This window comes from Cervus canadensis, chromosome X (assembly GCF_019320065.1).
Source record: "Cervus canadensis isolate Bull #8, Minnesota chromosome X, ASM1932006v1, whole genome shotgun sequence".
Classification (NCBI taxonomy): Eukaryota; Metazoa; Chordata; class Mammalia; order Artiodactyla; family Cervidae; genus Cervus; species Cervus canadensis.
This window is the reverse complement of record NC_057419.1, coordinates 3,812,061-3,823,070: the sequence shown is the minus strand read 5'-3', so window position 1 is coordinate 3,823,070 and position 11,010 is coordinate 3,812,061. Positions and strand designations below refer to the sequence as shown.

Sequence of the window (11,010 nt, the reverse complement as noted above, 5' to 3'; positions counted from 1 at the left end):
GTGTGGAGTAAGGACAAGTGTATTCAGTGCATTCTCACAGGTTGAAGACAAGGGTTTCAGACAGGAGACCAGAAAATGGAGGTGAGCTCCAGGAACACTGAGACAAGGAGGCGGAATGGAAAGGTTTCTGTCGGCTGGACGAGAATTCAATCGGCTTCAAGGTGCATTAAGACCACATCTCAGGACGAACGAGCATTGATTCTCGCTTCCACAAACACTTAAATACAACCTACTTGTCATGGAGTGAGTTTAGGGAAGATATGAAAAGCTAGATAATGATGAAAGCTGAGAGAGAACAGAATGAATGCCTGAGGAGTGTGGCTGTGGGGCAAGGTTGGGAGGAGATGCACTCTGCCTGCTGTGTGACCCATCAGAGTTGACATAGAGGTGAGGGTGGCAGGTGAGTTTGAGGGCTCTTGAGGGCATTACTCATACCTCATTTCTCCCAGCAAATCATCTGAACTGCTCCCCATCCTCCGCTAGACATGTCTGGATGGGGCTTTTGGATTTCAAACCTCATCCAGGACCACCATTGGCTGGGGAAGAGACTTGATGACCTCATAAAGCATGAGGGTGAGGCTCCATGGAGACGGATATATAGAGGGGTGCTCATGGGCTCTGAGCAGAACACTGTGAGTCCTCCAAATGACTGAGGTGACTGGGAAGCCACAAGGCTCCAGAGTAGTTATGGAACACCCACCTCCTGTTACCCAGGAGAAGATGAAGACCTCCTATCAATTGAGGTCCAGAAAAAAATGTCAAGGTGAACTGAACCCAGCCAAACTACTCTTGAACATTGACCCCACCCCAGAAGACACCCTCCCCTGTCCTTGCCTGGCACATAACCCTTCTCTGCCCACACCCCTTCTCCTGTAGCCATTGTTCCCACCTGTCTTCACACTCTCCCCTAAACCAGTGCCATTCTTTGCTCCCTGTCTTGTTTTCTCCAGCTGGCTAGGGTAACAGTGAGGGTGAATAATCCCATTCCAGCAAAGCTGCCCAAGGACACTTCTCTGAAATCTCCCACCAGAAAAAAAGCTTACGAAATTCAGATGCTCAAAGCTCTGTAGCCAGTGTTCCAAGGCGAATGAACTGCTGAATCAGAAGGAACCAGAGGAGATCCAGAGACCATGGAGACCCCTGCCATTCCAGGTAATCAGAAGGAACCAGACAGGTGCGGAGACCATGGAGACCCCTGCATTTCCAGCTAATCAGAATGAACCAGAGAAGGTCCCAGAGAACATGGAGACCCCTGCCATTCCAGGTAATCAGAACGAACCAGAGAATGTCCCAGAGACCGTGGAGACCCCTGCCATACCATCTGGACCAGTGGATAGCCAGTGACTACAGGTCATGGCTAGACACCTCAGAAATGCTTTGGGGTCTGGCATCTGAGTACTGGACAAAAGTACAGATGCTGAATATTATAGCAACTTCATACACTAATAACGAAAATAAAATAAAATCAAGCTTATGTGAAATTTTATTTGTCTCTCCGTTCTCTGATAGTGGGTGGCAGAGAGGACAGGGAAGGGATAAGTGTGTGAGAAGTGAGGGAGATGGCTTCTGTGGAGTTAGAGATGGGACCAGAAGGTCCAGGTTGCCAGAAAGTATGGGGAAGAACTGGTTCCAGACTGAGCTTCAAAGACACACCTCCCATGGGAGAAGAGGAAGAGGACTTGGAGTTTCTCTGTGTGAGTGCAGAGATGGACACCTAGCTTGGTAGCTGTGTCGTGTTGGGGGGGCAGTGCCATTTCTTCAAAAGGCATACAAAGGAGCTGCCCCATCAAAAGAATGGAATATTGACATTTGCAGCAACATGGAAGGGAGAATATTGAGTAAAATACCTCAGACAGAGATTGACAAATACTGTATGATATCACTTATAGAATGTAAAAATACCACAAAGTAGAGCATATGATAATAATGCAGGTGCACAAATATAGAGAAGCATCTACTGGTTACCAGCGGGGAGGGGAAGAGAGTGGGGCAATACATAGGTGGGAGAGTGGGAGGCACGCAGTGATAGTTAGGTGGAAAATGAGCTCAGGAATGCCTTGTACAACATTAGAAATAGAGCCAGGACTTGTCATAACTATAAATCGAAAGCAAGCTTTAACAGTTCTATAATAAGAAAGAAAAGGAAAGAAAAAAAGTGTAGGAAGGAGGGAAGAAAGGAATGAAAAGAATGGCGTTTTGTTGGTCAAAAATTCAATTCTGAATAGGCCCTTTTTATCCAAGGATTCTATTTTATGTTATTTTATTTATTTTAATTGGTGGGTATTTACTTTTTCATACTCTGGTGGTTTTTGCGATACATTGACATGAATCAGCCATGGGAGTACATGTATTCCCCATCCTGATTCCCCCTCACATCTTCGTCTCAATCCAATCCCTCTGGGTCAGCCTAGGTAACCATTCCTGGGCACGCTGTCTTATGCATAGAACATGGACTGGCTATCCCTTTCACATATGGTAATATACATGTTTCAAAGCTCTTCTCTCAGATCATGCCACCCTCGCCATCTCCCACAGTCCAAAAGACTGTTCTGTAAATCTGTGTCTCTTTTTCTGTCTCCCATATAGAGTTATCATCTCCATCTTCTTAAATTCAATATATATTCCCTAGTATAGTGTATTGGTGTTTTTCTTTCTGACTTACTTTGCTTGGTATAATAGGCTCCAGTTTCATCCACCTCATTAGAATGGATTCACATATGTTCTTTTTAAGGGCTGAGCAATATTCCATTGTGTCTATGTACCACAGCTTTCTTACACATTTCTCTGCTGATGGACATCTAGGTTGCTTCCATGCCCTGGCTATTGTAAACAGTGCTGTGATGAACACTGGGGCACATGTGTCTTTTTCACTTCTGGGTGAATTAGCATTTGAATGAGGAGAAACCACGATGACTATTAGCCTGTTAGTGGTAAACCCTGCACATAAGTTTGGTTGAAGGAGTGGGACCAAAGTTGGAGATGGTTGTTTCAAACCGGCTGAGAGTGCTCAGATGGACATGTGTGGTGCTGTCCTGCTGGGGGACGTCTCTGGTTGCTCTGTTCTCACGAGCAACGGAGGATTTTCTTTCCTTCTTTTCATTTCCCTTGTTTCCCTTTCTGCCTCTTTCCTCCCTACCTGAATTTCTTTCACAAATATTCAATGTGCTGCAATGTCCTGAGCCTCTTTGTTCAGCCATGTCTAACACTTTTTGAACCCATAGACTGTAGCCCACCAGGGTCCTCTTTCCCTGGGGATTCTCCAGGCAAGCTCTCTGGAGCAGGCTGCCATTTCCCCCTCCAGGGGATCTTCCCAACCCAGGGATTGCATCCTGGTCTGCCATGCTGCAAGTGGTTTTTTTTTTTTTTTTTTTTTTTTTTTTTTTTTTTTTTTTTTTTTTTTTTTTTTTTTTTTTTTTTTTTACTATCTGTGCCATCAGGAAACCCTTAAAATCAGCTTAATCTGGCACTGTGGTTTTCATATCTGTAAGATCAAATGGGGTATATTTTAGGATTTCCATGACTCTCCTTATTTTTAAAACACACAATAAACATTTATTCCAAGTTTCCTAATGTCTCTGTCTGCAGTTATTAAAATCTATGCTACTTCCGCCTGAGTTTCAGTTCTCAAGGGCATTTTAGTATTATTTTTCTTAGCTTCGTTAGATTTACTATATTCTTAACGTGGTTCTGGGCTAGTTCCATATCCTTCTAGTGAATTGCCTGCTCATGTCTTTAAACATGTCTTCATAAATTTAAAGGCCAGTGATACATCTTTCTTATAAAGTGTTGGCTCATGCCTTTTGCCATTTTTCTATCAGGTTTTAAGATATTCGAAAATTCTTAGAGTCATCTTTTGGGTTTGTTTTCTGCGTGCTTTTTCTACCTCTTAAAATATTCACCAGTGTGACGGACCCTAGGTGAGTAAACAACAAATGGACAACAGGATGTGAACACTTCACAGAAACCAAGGAAGACCCACTAAGCCAACAAACTGTCCCCAGGGGTGCACCCTAGGCTGGTTCACCCTACCACTCAATTGGATATAGGAGGACTGTGGTGGAGCACACAATCCATTCCCCTTTCCTCCACAGCCAACCAGCTCAATGAGAGACAATGGGAACTAGATGCACAGGACAGGATGACTCAGTGTTTCATCCAAGAAGCTGGAAGCTTGTGGCAGCTGCTCAAGGTAATGAATTCCACCTTTGTTTTGACTGTGAGGGAAGCTCCAAGGAAGCTTCCAGCAAGAAAACAAGATGAGAAAAGAGGTCTCTGAGGGCACGTGTTGAGAAGACCTTTGCACACAAGGCTCACACAGCTCTGGGCAAGTTCCACCCCTTGCTGGCCATACTAATCAGGCGCAGTGGGCATTTCCTGCAGGGGATCCCTCAGCACCAATTGAAACATGCATTTTTCTGTCCCATCCCCATCAACCTGTTCAAACACAAGCCTGGGTAGTACTCCTAGTCAGGTGACCCTGAGTCCTAGACTTCAAACGAGACAGCTCCATGTGGAGAAAGAGCAAGTATATTCACTGCATTCTCACAGCTTGAAACAAGGTTTTCTGACTGGAGACCAGAAAACGGAGGGGAGCTACATTAACACTGAGACAAGGTGGTGGGATGGAAAGGTTTCTGTCGGCTGGCCCAGAATTCAATGGGTTTCAAGCATCATTAAGACCACATTGCAGGCCGAACGAGCAATGATTCTCGCTTCCACAGACACTCAAACACAACCTAGTTGTCATGCAGGGATTTTAGGCAAGATATGAAAAGCTAGATAATGGTGAAAGCTGACAGAGACCAGAATGAATGCCTGAGCATTGTGGCTGTGGGGCAAGGTTTGGAGGAGATGCACTCTGCCTGCTGTGTGACGCATCAGAGTTAACATAGAGGTGACGGTGGCAAGTGAGTTTGGAGGCCACTTGAGGGCATTACTAATGCCTCATTTCGCCCAGCAAATCATCTGAATTGTTTCCCATCTTCCGCTAGACATGTCAAGATGGGGCTTTGTGATGTGAAAGCTCACCCAGGGCCACTATTGGCTGGCGAAGAGACTTGCTGACCTCATAAACATAAGGTGAGGCTCCTTGGGGACGGGTATATACCAGGGTGCTCAGGGGTTCTGAGCAGACCACTGTGAGTCCTCCAAATGACTGAGGTGACTGGGAAGCCACAAGGCTCCAGAGTAGTTATGGAACACCCACCTGCTGTTACCCAGAAGATGAAGATCTCCTATCAATTGACGTCCAGAAATATGTCAGGGTCAACTGAACTCAGCCAAACTACTCTTGCCCATCGACCCCACCCGAGAAGACAGCCTCCCCTGTCCTTGCCTTGCACATAACCCTTCACTGTGCACACCCCTTGTATGAAGCCATTGTTCCTACATATCTTCACACTCTTCCCTTATCCAGTGCCATTCTTGCTCCCTGTCTTGTTTCCTCCAGGTGGCCAGGGTAACCGTGAGGGTTAATAATCCCATTCCGGCAAAGCTGCCCAAGAAAAGTTCTCTGAAAACTCCCACAAAAGAAAGCTTAAGAAAATCAGATGCTCAAAGCTCTGTAGCCAGAGTTCCAAGGTGAATGAACAGCTGAAACAGAAGGAACCAGAGGAGGTCCCAGAGACCATGGAGACGACAGCCATTCCAGATAATCAGAAGGAACCAGAGGACGGCCCAGAGGCCATGGAGAACTATGCCATTCCAGCTAATCATAATGAACCAGAGGAGGGCCCAAAGACCATGGAGACCCCTGCATTTCCCACTAATCAGAATGAACAAGAGGAGGTCCCAGAGACCGTGGAGTCCCCTGCCATTCCAGCTGGAGCAGTGGATAGCCAGTGACTTCAGGGTATGGCTAGACACCTCAGAAATGCTTGGGGGTCTGGCCGCTCAGAACTGACCAAAAGTACAGATGCTGAATACTATAGCAACTGCATACAATAACAAAAATAAAATTAAAACAAGCTGATGTGAAATTATGTTTCCTTCTGAGTTCTCTGACAGTGGGAGGCAGAGAGGGCAGGGAAGGGATAAGTGTGTGAGGAGGGAGGGAGATGGCTTCTGTGGACTTGGAGATGGGACCAGAATGTCCAGGTTGCCAGAAAGTAGGGGGAAGAACTGGTTCCAGACTGAGCTTCAAAGACACACTTCCCATGGGAGAAGAGGAAGAGGACTTGGAGTCTCTCTGTGTGAGTGCAGAGATGGACACTTAGCTGGAGAGCTGTGTCCTGTGGGGGGGGGGGGCAGTGATATTTGTTCAAAAGGCATACAAAGGAGCTGCCCTATTAAAAGAATGGGATATTGACATTTGCAGCAACATGAAAGGTAGAATATTGAGTAAAATTACTCAGACAGAGATTGACAAATACTGTATGATATCACTTAAAGAATGTAAACATACCGCAAAGTAGAGAACATGATAATAATGGAGGTGCTCAAATATAGAGAAGCATCTACTGGTTACCAGCGAGGAGGGGAAGAGGGCGGGGCAATACAGAGGTGGAGGAGTGGGAAGCACGCAGTGATAGTTAGGTGGAAGGTGAGCTCAGGGATGTTTTTTCCAACATGGGGAATAAGCCAGGGCTTCGTCATAACTATAAATGGAAAGAAAGCTTTAACAGTTGTATAATCAGAAAGAAAAGGACAGAAAGAGGGTGGAGGAAGGAGGGATGAAAGGAAGGAAAAGAATGGCGCATTTGGAGGTCAAAATGTCAATACTGATTAGGCCCTTTTTATCAAAGGATTATATTTTATTTTATTTTATGTATTTTTATTGGTGGGTATTTACTTTGCAATATTGTGGTATGTTTTGCCGTACATTGACATGAATCAGCCATGGGAGTACATGTATTCCCCATCCTGATACCCCCTCACATCTTCCTCCCAATCCCATCCCTCTGCGTCAGCCCTGTGAACCAGTCCTGGGCACCCTGTCTTATGCATCGAACATGGACTGGCTATCCCTTTCACATATGATAATATACATGTTTCACAGCTCTTCTCTCAGATCATCCCACCGTCGCTGTCTCGCACATATTCCAAAAGACTGTTCTGTAAATGCCTGTCTCTTTTGCTGTCTCCTATATAGGGTTCTCATCACCAAATTCCTAAATTCAATATATATGCCTTAGTACAGTGTATTGGTGTTTTTCTTTCTGACTTACTTCGCTCTGTATAATAGGCTCCAGTTTCATCCACCTCATTAGAATGGATTCACGTGTGTTCTTATTAATGACCGAGCAATATTTGATTGTGTCTATGTACACAGGTTTCTTACACATTTGTCTGCTGATGGACATCTAGGTTGCTTCCGTGCCCTGATTATTGTAAACAGTGTTGTGATGAACTTTGGGGCACACGTGTCTTTTTCACTTCTGGGTGAATCATGATTTGAATGAGGAGAAACCATGATGACTATTAGCCTGTTAGTGGTAAACCCTGCACATGAGTTTGGTGGAAGGAGTCGGACCAAAGTTGGAGATGGTTGTTTCAAACCGGCTGAGAGTGCTCAGATGGACATGTGTGGTGCTGTCCTGCTGGGGCACATCTCAGGTTGCTCTGTTCTCACCAGGAACGGAGGATTTTCTTTCCTTCCTTTCATTTCCCTTGTTTCCCTTTCTCCCTTTTTCCTCCCTATCTGAAATTCCTTCACAAACATTCAATGTGCTGCAATGTGCTGTGCTTCATTGTTCAGCCATGTCAACTCCTTGTGACCCCATGGACTATAGGCCACCAGGCTCCTCTGTCCCTGGGGATTCTCCAGGCAAGCACACTGGAGCAGGCTGCCATTCCCCCCTCCAGAGGATGTTCCCAACCCAGGGATTGAATCCTGGTCTGCTATGTTGCAGGTTGTTGTGTTTTTTTGTTTGTTTGTTTGTTTGTTTGTTTGTTTTACCTAACTGAGTTATCAGGAAACCCTTAAAATGGGCTTCATCTGACATTATGTTTTTCATATCTGTTAGATAAAATGGGGCTGTTTTATGATTTCCATGACTCTCCTTATTTTGAGAACACACAAAACACATTTATTCCAAGTATCCTAATGTCTCTTTCTGCAATCACTAAAATCTATGCCACTTCTGCCTGAGTTTCAGTTCTCAAGGTAATTTTAGTATGATTTTTCTTACCTTCGTTGGATTTAATATGTTCTTAACGTGAATCGGGGCTAGTTCCATACTCTTCCTGTGAATGGCTGCTCATGTCTTTAAACTGTCTTCATAAATTTAAATGCCAGTAATACATCTTTCTTATAAAATGTTGGCTCATGCCTCTTCCCCATTTTCCTATCAGATTTTAATATCTTCTAAAAATTCTAAGAGTAATATTTTGGGTTTGTTTATGGCATGCTTTTTCTACCTCTTAAAATGTTCAGCAGTGTGATGGACCCTGGGTGAGTAAGCAACAAATGGACAACAGGATGTGAACACTTCACAGGAAACACAAGAAGAACCACTAAGCCAACAAACTGCCCCAGGGGTCCGCCTCAGGCTGGTTGACACTACGAGCCAATTGAACAAATGAGGACTGAGGTGGAGCACACAATCCATTCCCCTTTCCTCCAGACCTAACCAGCTCATTGAGAGACCATGGGAACTAGATGCACAGGACCGGATGTCTCAGTGTTTCGTCCAAGACGCTGGAAGCTTGTGGCAGCTGCTCATGGAAATGAATTCCAGCTTGGTTTTGGCTGTGAGCTAAGCTCCAAGGGAGCTTCCAGCAAGAAAACAAGATGAGAAAAGAGATTTGTGAGGGCACGTGTTGAGAAGACATTTGCTCACAAGGCTCACACAGATTCAGCAAGCTCCACCCCTTGCTAGGAATACTAATCAGCCACAGGTGGGCATTTCCTACATGGGATCCCCCAGCGCAACCTGAAACATGCATTTCTCTGCCCCATCCGCATCACCCTGTTCAATCACATGGCTGGAAAGTACTCCCAGTTGGGTGACCCTGATTCCCAGACTTGAAACGAGACAGCTCCATGTGGAGCAAAGGCAAGTGTATTCACTGCATTCTCACAGAATAAAGAAAAGTGTTTCTGATTGGAGACCAGAAAATGGAGGCGAGCTCTGGGAACACTGAGACAAGGAGGCGGGATGGAAAGGTTACTGTATGCTGGCCCAGAATTCAATGGGCTTCAAGGTGCATTAAGACCACATTGCAGGACGAATGAGAAATGATTCCCTCTTCCACAGACACTTAAGAACAACCTATTTGTCTTGGAGGGAGTTTAAGCAAGATATGAAAAGCTAGATAATGGTGAAAGCTGAGAGAGAAAGGAATGAATGCCCGAGGAGTGTGGCTGTGGGGCAAGGTTGGGAGGAGATGTACTCTGCCTGCTGTGTTACCCATGAGAGTTGACATAGAGGTGAGGGTGGCAGGTGAGTTTGGAGGCCTCTTTAGGACATTACTAATGCCTCATTTTTCCCAGCAAATCATCTGAACTGCTCCCCATCCTCCGCTAGACATGTCAGGATGGTGCTTTGTGATGTCAAAGCTCACCCAGGGCCACCTTTCGCTGGGGAAGAGATTGATGACCTCATAAAGCATGAGGGTGAGGCTCCATGAGGACGGGTATATATAGGGGTGCTCAGGGGCTCTGAGCAGACAACTGTGAGTCCTCCAATTGACTGAGGTGACTGGGAAGCCACAAGGCTCCAGAGTAGTTATGACACACCCACCTCCTGTTACCCAGTAGAAGATGAAGACCTCCTATCAATTGAGGTCAAGAAAAAAATATCAAGGTGAACTGAACCCAGCCAAACTCCTCTTGCCCATCAACCCTACCCTAGAAGCCACACTCCCTTGTCCTTGCCTTGCACATAACCCTTTTCTGCCCACACCTCTTCTCCTGAAGCCAGCATTACCACCTGTCTTCACATTCTTCCTTAAACCAGTGCCTTTCTTGCTTCCTGTCTTTTATTCTCCAGGTTCCTGGGGTAACTGTGATGGTGAATTATCCCATTCTGGCCAAGCTGCCCAAGAAAACTTCTCTGAAAACTCCCACCACAAAACAATTAAGAAAATCAGATGCTAAAAGGTTTGTAGCCAGAGTTCCCAGGTGAATGAGCAGCTGGTTCAGAAGGAACCAGAGGAGGACCCAGAGACCATGGATCCCCCTGCCATTCCAGCTAATCAGAATGAATTAGAGGAGGTCCCAGAGACCATTTAGACATTTGAATTTCCAGCTAATCAGAATGAACCAGAGGAGGTCCCAGAGACGATGGAGACCTCTGCCATTCCAGCTAATCAGAACGAACTAGAAGACGTCCAGAGACAATGGAGACCCCTGCCATTCCAGCTGGACCAGTGGACAACCAGTGAGTTCCGGGCATGGCTAGAAACCTCAGAAATGCTTGGGGGTCTGGCCGCTGAGTACTGGCCAAAATTAAAGATGCTGAATATTATAGCAACTGCATACACTAATAACGAAAATAAAATAAAATCAAGTTGATGTGAAGTTACGTTTGTCTCTGAGTTCTCTGATATTGGGCGGCTAAGATGGCAGGGAAGGGATACATGTGTCAGAAGGGAGGGAGATGGCTTCTGTGGAGTTGGAGATGGGACCAGAAGGTTCAGCTTGCCAGAAAGTAAGGGGAAGAACTGGTTCCAGACGGACCTTCAAAGACACACTTCCCATGGGAGAAGAGGAAGAGGACTTGGAGTTCTCTGTGTGACTGCAGAGATGAACACTTAGCTGGGGAGCTGTGTTGTGTGTGAGGGGGCAGTGCCATTTCTTCAAAAGGCATACAAAGGAGCTGCCCCATCAAAAGAATGGAATATTGACATTTGCAGCAACATGGAAGGGAGAATATTGAGTAAAATACCTCGGACAGAGATTGACAAATACTGTATGATATCACTTATAGAATGTAAACAAACCGTGAAGTAGAGAATATGATAATAAAGGAGGTGCACAAATATAGAGAAGCATCTACTGGTTACCAGCTGGGAGGGGAAGAGAGTGGGGCAATACAGACATGGGGAATGAGAGGCATGCAGTGACAT

At 45.5% G+C, this 11,010-nt stretch overlaps 1 long non-coding RNA gene across 1 annotated transcript in view; it reads left to right on the top strand.

The window, feature by feature from the left end:
• The first annotated feature begins 1,192 nt into the window (after positions 1 to 1,192).
• LOC122435036 overlaps positions 1,193 to 11,010 on the top strand; it is a 30,481-nt gene continuing 20,663 nt past the window's right edge. The window contains exon 1 of the long non-coding RNA XR_006267563.1: positions 1,193 to 1,264. This is a non-coding gene — a long non-coding RNA (uncharacterized LOC122435036). The remainder of the gene's footprint in view (positions 1,265 to 11,010) is intronic.